Genomic DNA, 10641 nt, shown 5'->3' with positions numbered 1-10641 from the left:
GCTCAGGACACCCAGTCCTCACCGTATTCCCCTTGAGCTAAGGTCACACAGACCTCGCCCAGTCACTCTGGTAAGTCTTCAAGGTAGACTCCCAAACCTTCACAGACTTCGTTCACCGGCAATCCACAATGTCTCTTGGATGCTCAGAACGCGACGCCTACCCAGCTGGAGGATGCACAGTCCTCAAGTGTAATAAGTCTTCAGATCACACAGACAAGAAGACTTAAGTGATGCCCAATTCTCTCTGGCTCTGGGTGGTTAGGGCTTTATCCTCACAAGGAATTCTCTCTCAAAGGCTTCGAGGTGGGTTGCTCTCAAACGACAAAAGCCGTACTCTCAATCTGAGCAGCCAACTGTTTATGGTTGTGGGGGGTGGGCTATTTATAGCCACTTGGCAACCCGACCTGATTTGTCCGAAATGACCCTGGGTCACTAAGGAACTGACACGTGTTCCAACGGTCAGATTTCAAACTCACACGGCAACTTTACTTGGGCTACAAGCAAAGCTGACTTGTCCGACTCTGGACAAGATTCGCTCTCATAGTCTTCACTCGAAGACATAGGTTTTGGTTAGGCATCACTTCAGTCATTCTGACTGGTTCTCTTGGACCCCACTTAACAGTACGGTGGTTCCTATGACTCAACACAAAAGAAAAAGAACTACGAAAGATCTAAGTCTTCGAGCTCCATAGGCTTCATGTGGTGTCTTCTCTTGTCATAGTCTTCAATGTGAATATCTTCATATACCACCTTTGACTTCAATGTCTTCATACATTTTTAGGGGTCATCTCTGGTAGGAAAACCGAATCAATGAGGGACTTCTACCTGTGTTATCCTGCAATTCTCACAAACACATTAGTCCCTCAACTAGGTTTGTCGTCAATACTCCAAAACCAACTAGGGGTGGCACTAGATGCACTTACAATCTCCCCCTTTTTGGTGATTGATGACAAACTAGTTGAAGTTTTCAACGGGGAATATAATCTGTGAAATTGTAAAGGATAAGGAATTGTCTTCATAAGTTGCAAGGGCTCCCCCTGAAGATGTGCATATAGGTAATTTGCTTTTGGAATGCAAATGCACATGGCAGGTTGTACTTGTGGAGATCCACTTCAACTTATGATGACAATCCACTATGCATGTGAAAGTATATGAAGATAATGACATGCATAATGGAAAATGGACGTCTGCAGAATGATCTAAGTGCGGAATTTATCGTCGCACATGCGGAATTTATCATCGCAAAACAAAGTGGCAGATAAGTAGCAGACGACCATCGAGTTTAAGTGTTACAACTCAAAGAACCAAATGTAGCAAAACGAGAGTTGTAAGCACGAAGCAAAATATAAAGCACCCGCCCATATGGACCCGCTTGAAGACTATCAACCTCATATGCTTCTCCCCCTTTTGTCAGTAAGGACCAAAAAGGTTTGAAGACATAGAGCATCTACTCGTTCCCATGCGGAGTAGGTGAAGTAGCAGGGTCGTTGGTGGTGTTTGGCGGTGCTGAAGAGCTTGGAGCAGAGTTGACGCGTGCTGAAGGAGGTGGTGGTGAAGTAGCATCATCTTCATCCTCGATAACTCTGGCAGTCACTGTTGCAGCAGATGAAGAGAACTCAGAGTCTTCAAGGGATGGAGTTCCTAGCAGCACAGCTCTTCGAGGAGGTGTGGAGTCAAACTTGAATCGCTCAGTGAAGCCATCCTCTTGGAGATCATCTTCAGAACACATCATCGTTAGCCCTTTCCATGTGCGGCGACAGGTTTCATGGGCAACGAAAGCATTCTTGGTGGCAAGATTGCGAATGCGATTAACATCCACCAAGAGGCTTTTCATCTGACGCTTCAGCCAGTCATGATGCCTATCCTGTTTCTGATGAAGAGCCACAAGAAGCTCTCGGTCGTTGAGAACACGAGTGCGCTTCTTGGGTCTTGGAGCAGTTGTACTATCAGTGGCTTCAGTAGACGCAGGGTGTGGTGCACGTGTAGTGCCAGCCAAAGGATACACCCGAGTGACTGCTTCAACTCCTTCAATGTTCTGTGAGAAACTCTGATGCTCTGCATTCTGAAGACTTAGAGGTTCCTTTGCAGGCTCAGGATAGATGGCTTCAGTAGAGATATCCACATCAGGCAGAAAAATCCTATGATTGCGAGCAGATGGCTGATATGAGATATCGGAGTGAAGTTTAATTAGCCGCATTACCCATGGGGCGTAGAACTTCAAGCCAAACAGATCAGAGCCTGATGCAGCAAGTTGGCGGATGAATAAGTCCTGTGCATTGAAGCATTTTCCATGAAGAATATAGAAGACCAAAGTCTTCATTGCACCCTCAAGCTTGGCATTTGGAGAGTGCCCTTTGATGGGCCAGAGAGTTCGCCTGATGATGTGATAGATGGTTCTTGGCAGATACTCAAGGTCTTCAACGAAGAACTCTGTTGGATAAGCAGCATCTTGGGGCAATGGCTTCATCATGCTGAGCATCTGACTCATATCAGGTTCCGGCCTCTTAAAGATGCTCTCAATAGCTTCACTATGCAGCTGACAGCCATGCTCGTAGAGATCGCCAGGAGTGGGCAAACCAGTGAGCTCAATGATGTCAAATGCATTGGCTTCATGATGAACGTTTCCGGTCATCCACTCCAGGACCCAAGTCTTCGGATCTCTGCTGTACCCGCGGATGTGAAGTGTGGCATAGAATTGGAGCAGCAGCTCTTCATTCCAATGCTCTTGGTCAGTAACGAACGGCAGCAGTCCAACTTCCTTGAAGCAATCCAAAGCTTCTTCCAGACAGGGCAGACCAGCTATGGCTTCAATGTCAAGGCGCTTGTGTGGGAAGATGCGACCTTGGTTGTAAAGAATGCATGAGTAATAGCTTCGCTGAGGATAGCTCCAGAACCGATCAGATGATATCCTTTCCCTTGAGTAGGGGTTCCTGGAGCTATCGAAGAATGTGTTGTCTGCCCTGAAGCCATTGATATTGAAGGAGCCAGGTGCTGATGCAGGACCTGGGAACCTTGGAAATCTTGGGATTGGCTTCTGTACCTGAGGCCTGTGCTCAACATGATAGTCGAACTGTGGACCGGCAACAGACTCAGGAACAGAAGTGACGGGATCAGTGGCTTCGCTGTCTTCTTTTCTGTTGGGGAGGGCTCCACATTAGCTTCATTGGTGGTTGTGGCAGCCGCAAGATTTTCAAGCACGTTCTCCTTGAGAACTGCTTCTTGGTGGGACAGTGGAGTGGCAACTTGTGGGACTTCATCTTCCACGGCTGATGCAGCCGGATTGTCTTCAGCAGAGACTTGAGGCCTTGGACCTTTGCGAAGCCTGCGCAACACGGGTGACGCCTATGGAGTTGGAGTGGGTCGGGCCTCATAGTCTTCTTCCTCTTATGGGCGATCTGCCCATGAAGCATCCTGTGCAATTGGCGTCAGTGGACGACCAATGCTGATGAGTTCGCTGTTCTGAGGAAGGACTGCACCATCTTCTACATTGTCATGTTGACCAATGTCTTCAGCAGCGATGGGATCAGCTGCTGGAAAGTCTTCAGCTTCATGAGCCTCTGTGGAAGCAGGCTCATGGATAGTCAGTTGGCGTTCAGCTTCAGGATAGACCATAGAAATGGGTTCAACTATCAAGGGCTCTGTGGGAGCAGCCCGATCTTTCTTGGTCTTCCTCTTCTTCTTGGAGGGGGCAGTTGGAGAGGCTTCAGAATGTTTCCTCTTCCTGGCTTCAGCCTCAGCAGTCCTTGTCTTCTTGAGCTCTGAAGCGGTTGACCGGCTTTTTGGCTTCGAGCCAGTCAGTCTAGTTGGGAAGACAATCGGAACTGCTTCCTGCCTTGGTGCGTCAGGTTCAGCCGTAGCAGGCTTCTTCTTCTTCTTTGCGGCCATCCTGGGGTCGATGCCAGGACGCCCAAGGGCCTTGCGCTTCTCAGCCTCATTGTAGGCTTGCACACATCTGTCAGCCAGAGTCTTCATGCGCTCACGCGAACCCTGAGCTTCTGCATGTTTCTTTACAAAGGCTTCCTTGAGCTCGTGCATCATACTCTTGAAGTTCTTCACTTCCTGCACGCTGAGCTTGGCCATATGCTTCTTGAACTGAGCCTTTTCATAGTCAATCTTTTGCTTCAGTTCAACAATGCGCTGGGCAATAGCGAGTTCTGAAGCAATGGCGCCTTGGAAGGCGACACTGAGGCCAATTGGTAGCTGCAGATCTTCAAAGCTGATGTTTGGCGTGTCAAACCACTCGTCAATGAAGTTGTGGATGATGGTCACATCAAAGAGAGGCAGATCATTGAAGATTTCTGCTTCTTCTTTGCTCTTGATGAGTTGCTCAAGAGCGTCATCTGCTAGATCTTCATCACTTGACAGATCAATGTCGTCATTGCGCAGAATGGCAGCAGCAGTTAGCTCTTGTCCGGTGTGAGGCAGAGGCATCTTGACCTTCTGGGGCTTGGAGATGCGAGATAAGTCTTCGGACTGCACACTGTCTTCAGGAGGTGCAGTTGCCAGTGGCTTCGCCCGTGAGATTTTTGGTGAGGGGGCAGGCTTTGAAGCTTTAGGCTTCTTCAGCTTCTTTGTCTTCGGCGCTGCAGGCGCTTCTTCTGATTCAGCGTCAGCTGCAGGCTCATTCACTGCAGTCCCTTGAACTAAGATGCGGGTGATGAGGCCTTCAAGGTTGTAGAAAGGACCGATGACATTGGGTTCTGCATCTCGTGTGCCATCTGCCCTTGGTGCTGAGGGACCAGGGTTGAAGTCTACCCCAAAGTCTTCTTGTTCTGCTTCGCTGAGTTCTGGGCAAACTGGAAGTTGCGCTTGAACAGATTGTCGTCACGACACCATAGTAGTGACGATGGGTGTGCATCAGCAGGCTGTGGCCCACGGACCATGCAGGGATAGAAGCCTTGTGCAATGGCTTCATCTCTGGACCTGGGTAGAAGATTCTTGTATAGGATGTCTCCCCACGGTCTCTTGATGGCATTTTTCTCAGCATATTCCTGGGTTACAAATCGGTATTTGAACCATTGTTCTGCCCAATATCTTCGAATCCATTGGATTCGGGTCTTGCGCTGATTGTAATCCTCTTCAGGATCTGTCTTGTACAGTTCTGAGAGTTCATCTGGCAGATCTCTGGATGTTTCTCCATGACGCTTTCTGCCACCCTTCCTTGCTGCTTTCTCTGAAGCCATAAACTTTAACTTGAAAGGCTTCAACACGTTCAAAGGCTTCAAAGGTTTTCGCTTGCTGGACCAACAGGAACTGGCTTCGGGAGAATTAATGTGATGCTGTAAGAATTCTGCAAATGAATGCAGACTATGAGAACCAAAGGATTCTCCCACGGACATGTACCTGTGACAGCATTAAGGTGCGAGGGAAGGGGAAGAGGTCATATGCATTCTCAGAAGATTTTGAAGATAAATCAGTTTAGAAGACATTGACCTCATCGTGCGAAGACATTCACTCATAGATAAGGAGTTGGTTCCAGATTTGTACGAATCCACAGATCAGTACAAGTGAGGAATCTAACTACTTTGTGAAGCATAAGTGAATATACTAGGCATGTTATGAGATGCAGTATGAGAGAGATCTAACTTGTGTGAATAGAAACTGCTTGTGGTAGAAAGTGACAAATCCATAGGATCAACGGTGCTGTAAAAAGGAAGTTTTATTTACCACACTAAGAACTGCTAGACGAAGTGGAAGATGAGGCCGAGCAGTTCGATCTTCCGTGCCCTAACTTGGCGACGGAGGACACCTACGGCGACGGCGGAGAGGACGATGTCCGCGGTCGGCGTGAAGACGGCGTCGGAGAGGTTGCGGCAGCGAAGCGCTTCGTCGCCGGCGTCGTCGAGGGCTAGCGGTGGCGCTAGGGTTCGTGCGAGAGTGGAAGAAGAGATAATGACCGCTGTGAAGTGTGTATTTATAGGTACATGGGCGGCACTGCGCTATTACACAGGTGCCCCTGGCGATTCGCATCTGAGGAACACGTGGCCATTATGCGGAATTTTGGGGTTTGTTCCACGTCCCACGCACGCCTTGATTGTCGGGTGGTCGTTCCTACTTCTCCGGGTTTCATGTGGAGGAATGAGCATTGAAAACGGACTTAATGGTTGTCTCTGTATCTTCTGCTGACAAGGACGCAGAGAAGACATTCGACAGTTTCAATAGAATGCATATGATTTGGAGAGATAGAATTTGAGATAGAAAGCATAGAGAGGTTAGGGTCCGATCACATTCACTTAGTTCAAAAGATTCAACAATGAAGACATAGCTATAAGTGAATGTTGTAGAGGACAGAACACTAATATATATATATATATATATATATATATATAATCAACATAGTGAAGATAATCATGAAGATATGTTGAGATCGAAGCCAAACCAAATGTGAAGACATTGCAAGGTAACGCCATGAGTGAAACACTTCAAAATAGAACATTTGGTGGTGGCGTTACCCACCGTATAGGAAGTATTAGACCCAGACACGGCGCACAATTATCGTGGCGCTCCGAAGTCAAATTCCACATTAATGTATTCACACTTAGAATGTATGTCTTCATTGATTGAAGATATACTTTACTTCGTGTGTTGCACATCTAAGTCATCAATATGCATAAGGGTTAGGATGTGTGCCTGATCACAGGACATTTGAGGATTCCAGGATATTTAGCTCACACCGTAACTTGCAAAATCTCTTCTCATCCAAGGGCTTGGTGAAGATATCTGCCAATTGCTCTTCAGTGTTGACGTGTATGATATCAATATCTTCCTTCACAACATGATCTCTGAGAAAGTGATGACGAATTTCAATGTGCTTTGTCTTCGAGTGCTGAACTGGGTTGTTGGCGATCTTGATGGCGCTTTCGTTGTCGCAGTAAAGTGGCACTTGCTTCAGATGAATGCCATAGTCCTTGAGTGTTTGCTTCATCCACAGAAGCTGAGCGCAGCAAGATCCAGCAGCAATGTATTCAGATTCAGCAGTGGAGAGAGATACACAGTTCTGCTTCTTTGAAGACCAACATACAAGTGATCGTCCCAGAAAGTGACATGTGCCTGATGTAGACTTGCGATCAACTTTGTCACCAGCATAATCAGCATCCGAGAATCCAACCAGATCAAACTCTGAGCCCTTTGGATACCATAATCCTAGAGTTGGGGTGTGAGCCAAATATCGAAGAATTCGCTTCACAGCTAAGTGATGCGACTCCTTTGGTGCCGCTTGAAATCGAGCACACATGCAAACACTAAGCATAATATCTGGCCTAGATGCACATAGATAAAGTAAAGAACCAATCATGGAGCGGTATACCTTTTGATCGAACTCTTTACCATTGTCGTCGGGACCCAGATGATGTTTGGCTGGCATTGGTGTTGTGAAGCCTTTGCAGTCTTGCATACCGAACTTCTTCAGGCAATCTTTGAGATACTTCTCTTGAGATATGAAGATGTCGTTGCGTTGTTGTCGTATTTGAAGACCGAGGAAGAACTTCAGCTCTCCCATCATGGACATCTGATATTGCTCTTGCATCATATATCCAAACTCTTCACTGTACTTCTGATTGGTGCAGCCGAAGATAATGTCATCCACATATATTTGGCACACAAACAGTTCACCATCATATGTCTTCGTGAAGAGAGTGGGGTCTAGGGAACCAGGTATGAAGCCTTTGCTCTTCAGGAAGTATTTGAGTGTGTCATACCAGGCCCGAGGGGCTTGTTTGAGGCCATACAGTGCCTTGTTGAGCTTGTATACCATGTCAGGATGTTTTGGATCTTCAAAGCCAGGCGGTTGTGCAACATACACTTCTTCTTCAATCTTGCCATTGAGAAAAGCACTCTTCACATCCATTTGATATAGAAGTATGTTATGATGATTTGCATAGGCCAGCAGTATGCGTATGGCTTCAAGTCTAGCCACAGGAGCAAATGTTTCATCGAAGTCAATGCCTTCCACTTGAGTATATCCTTGAGCAACGAGACGAGCTTTGTTTCTGACAACTTGACCATGCTCATCTTGCTTGTTGCGGTATATCCATTTGGTGCCTATTATATTGTGCTTCCGTGGATCAGGACGCTTAACTAGTTCCCATACATTATTCAGCTCAAACTGTTGAAGCTCTTCTTGCATAGCTTGAATCCATTCAGGTTCCATGAAGGCTTCTTCAACTTTCTTGGGTTCTGTTATTGAGACGAATGCGAAGTGCCCACAGAAATTTGCTAGCTGAGTTGCCCTTGAACGAGTGAGTGGACCGGGTGCATTGATGCTATCAATTATTCTTTCAATCTGCACTTCATTGGCAACGCGAGGATGTACAGGGCGAAGACTTTGCTCTTGCTGATCATTGTCGTTGTTAGAAGGAATGTCTTCAGGCTGAGCATTGTCTTCATGTTGATCAGGTGCTGAGATGATAAGTTCTTCTTCAGGATGAGCTTCAGAAGGTATAATTTCTCCAGTTCCCATTAGCTTGATTGATTCACTGGATGGAACTTCATCTAGCACATTTGGCAGTTGCTCTCTTTGTGAACCATTGGTCTCATCGAACCGCACATCCACTGTTTCAACCACTTTGTAATGAAAGAGATTGAAGACTCTGTAGGAGTGCGAATCCTTTCCATATCCAAGCATAAAACCCTCATGTGCTTTTGGTGCAAACTTTGAGGTGTGATGTGGGTCCTTGATCCAGCACCTTGCGCCAAATACTCTGAAGTAACTGACATTTGGCTTCTTGCCAGTAAGGAGCTCATAAGATGTCTTGTTCAGAAGCTTGTGAAGATAAACACGATTGATTGTATGGCATGCAGTATCAATGGCTTCAGGCCAGAATTTTCTTGGGGTCTTGTATTCATCTAGCATCGTTCTGGCCATCTCAATGAGTGTTCTGTTCTTGCGTTCGACGACGCCATTCTGCTGTGGCGTGTACGGGGCTGAGAATTCATGTGTGATGCCCAAGGTATCAAGATATGTATCAAGGCCAGTGTTCTTGAATTCAGTGCCATTGTCACTTCTGATGTGCTTTATCTTGGCGCCATAATTGTTCATAGCTCGATTGGCGAAGCGTCTGAAGACATCCTGCACTTCAGTCTTGTAAAGGATTATGTGCACCCAAGTGTATCTAGAATAATCATCAACAATAACGAAGCCATAGAGGCATGCAGTAGTAGTAAGAGTTGAGTAATGAGTGGGACCGAAAAGATCCATGTGAAGCAGTTCGAAGGGTCGAGTAGTGGTCATGATTGTCTTCGAGGATGTTTGGCCCTCGTCATCTTCCCTGCTTCACAGGCACCGCATAAGTGATCTTTCTTGAACTTGACGCCCTCGATGCCTATGACATGCTTCTTCTTCGCAAGGGTGTGGAGGTTCCTCATGCCAGCATGCCCAAGCCTCCGATGCCAGAGCCAGCATTCTGAAGCTTTTGCTAGAAGACATACGGCAAGCTGTGGTCCTGCTGAGAAATCTACTACGTACAGATCATCTTTTCGATACCCTTCAAACACTAGAGACTTGTCAGATTCCATTAGTACAAGGCAACGATATTTTCCAAATATTACGATCATGTTCAAATCGCAAAGCATTGAGACAGACATTAAGTTGAAGCCAAGGGATTCAACAAGCATGACTTTGTCCATGTGTTGATCCCTTGAGATTGCAACTCTACCTAGACCCAATACCTTACTTTTACCAGTGTCAGCAAATGTGATGTGGCTCTTGTCGGATGGACGTAAGGTTGAGTCCATAAGAAGACTTCTTTTGCCAGTCATGTGATTTGTACACCCACTATCAATAATCCATTCTGAAGACGCTGGTGTCGTACCCTACAGTGCAGTTAGGGGGATAGGCTTCACCAAGAGCATTGTGAAGCAAAAACATTTGACGAACCAATGGGTTATGAAAGCTTAGATCCAGATTAGGACTAATAGGGAGAGTAGCAAGCGATTCAGGAACGAAGTACATAGTAAGACCATTCGGGCATTTGATCTTGCGCCCTACAAGATGTTTAAGGTCCCCAGCAATGGCGTCAGACGATTTTGGTTTTCTGCTGGAGACCTTTCCCTGCAAAAGAGAGTTAAGCTTTCTTAGCCACCCACATCTTCAAGGGTGGCTGAGAAGCAATAAGTCTAAGTGCAGCATCTGAGAATTTTGGCTTTGGAGCCCTAGCAAACAGTCTTGCAGGCGGACAATAGTACTCATAAGAATAAGCAGAATAGTTCTTGGTCTTATGAACATGGCGGTTTGATGAACCGCTCTCATATTCATATGCCTGAGTATGGTTTCCCTGCAAAACATTTGCGTTAGTGCGACTCAGGTGAGTCCTCTGTCTGTATGAAGCCTTTGGACCGTATGAAGCCTTTGGTCTGAGGTTTGTCTTCTTCACGTGAGGTGTCATGATGACATTCACAGGAAGATTCTCCAGACACCTTTTCGGAACCCAGATCTTCTTCATAGGCGGTCCATTCCTGCAGTTAGTACCAATGTACCTGGCAAACACTTCACCATTCTGATTCTTAAACAGTATGTAGTTTGCATCAAAGGATTCATCAATGATAATGGGGTTAGCACAAGTGAAGCCAGATAGATTGGATGGATCTGCTGAAGGTTCCTTTGCAGCAACCCACATGGTTTTGGGGTACTGCTCAGGTTTCCAG

This window comes from Triticum aestivum, chromosome 2A, assembly GCF_018294505.1.
Source record: "Triticum aestivum cultivar Chinese Spring chromosome 2A, IWGSC CS RefSeq v2.1, whole genome shotgun sequence".
Lineage (NCBI taxonomy): Eukaryota > Viridiplantae > Streptophyta > Magnoliopsida > Poales > Poaceae > Triticum > Triticum aestivum.
This window is presented reverse-complemented; position numbering follows the sequence as displayed.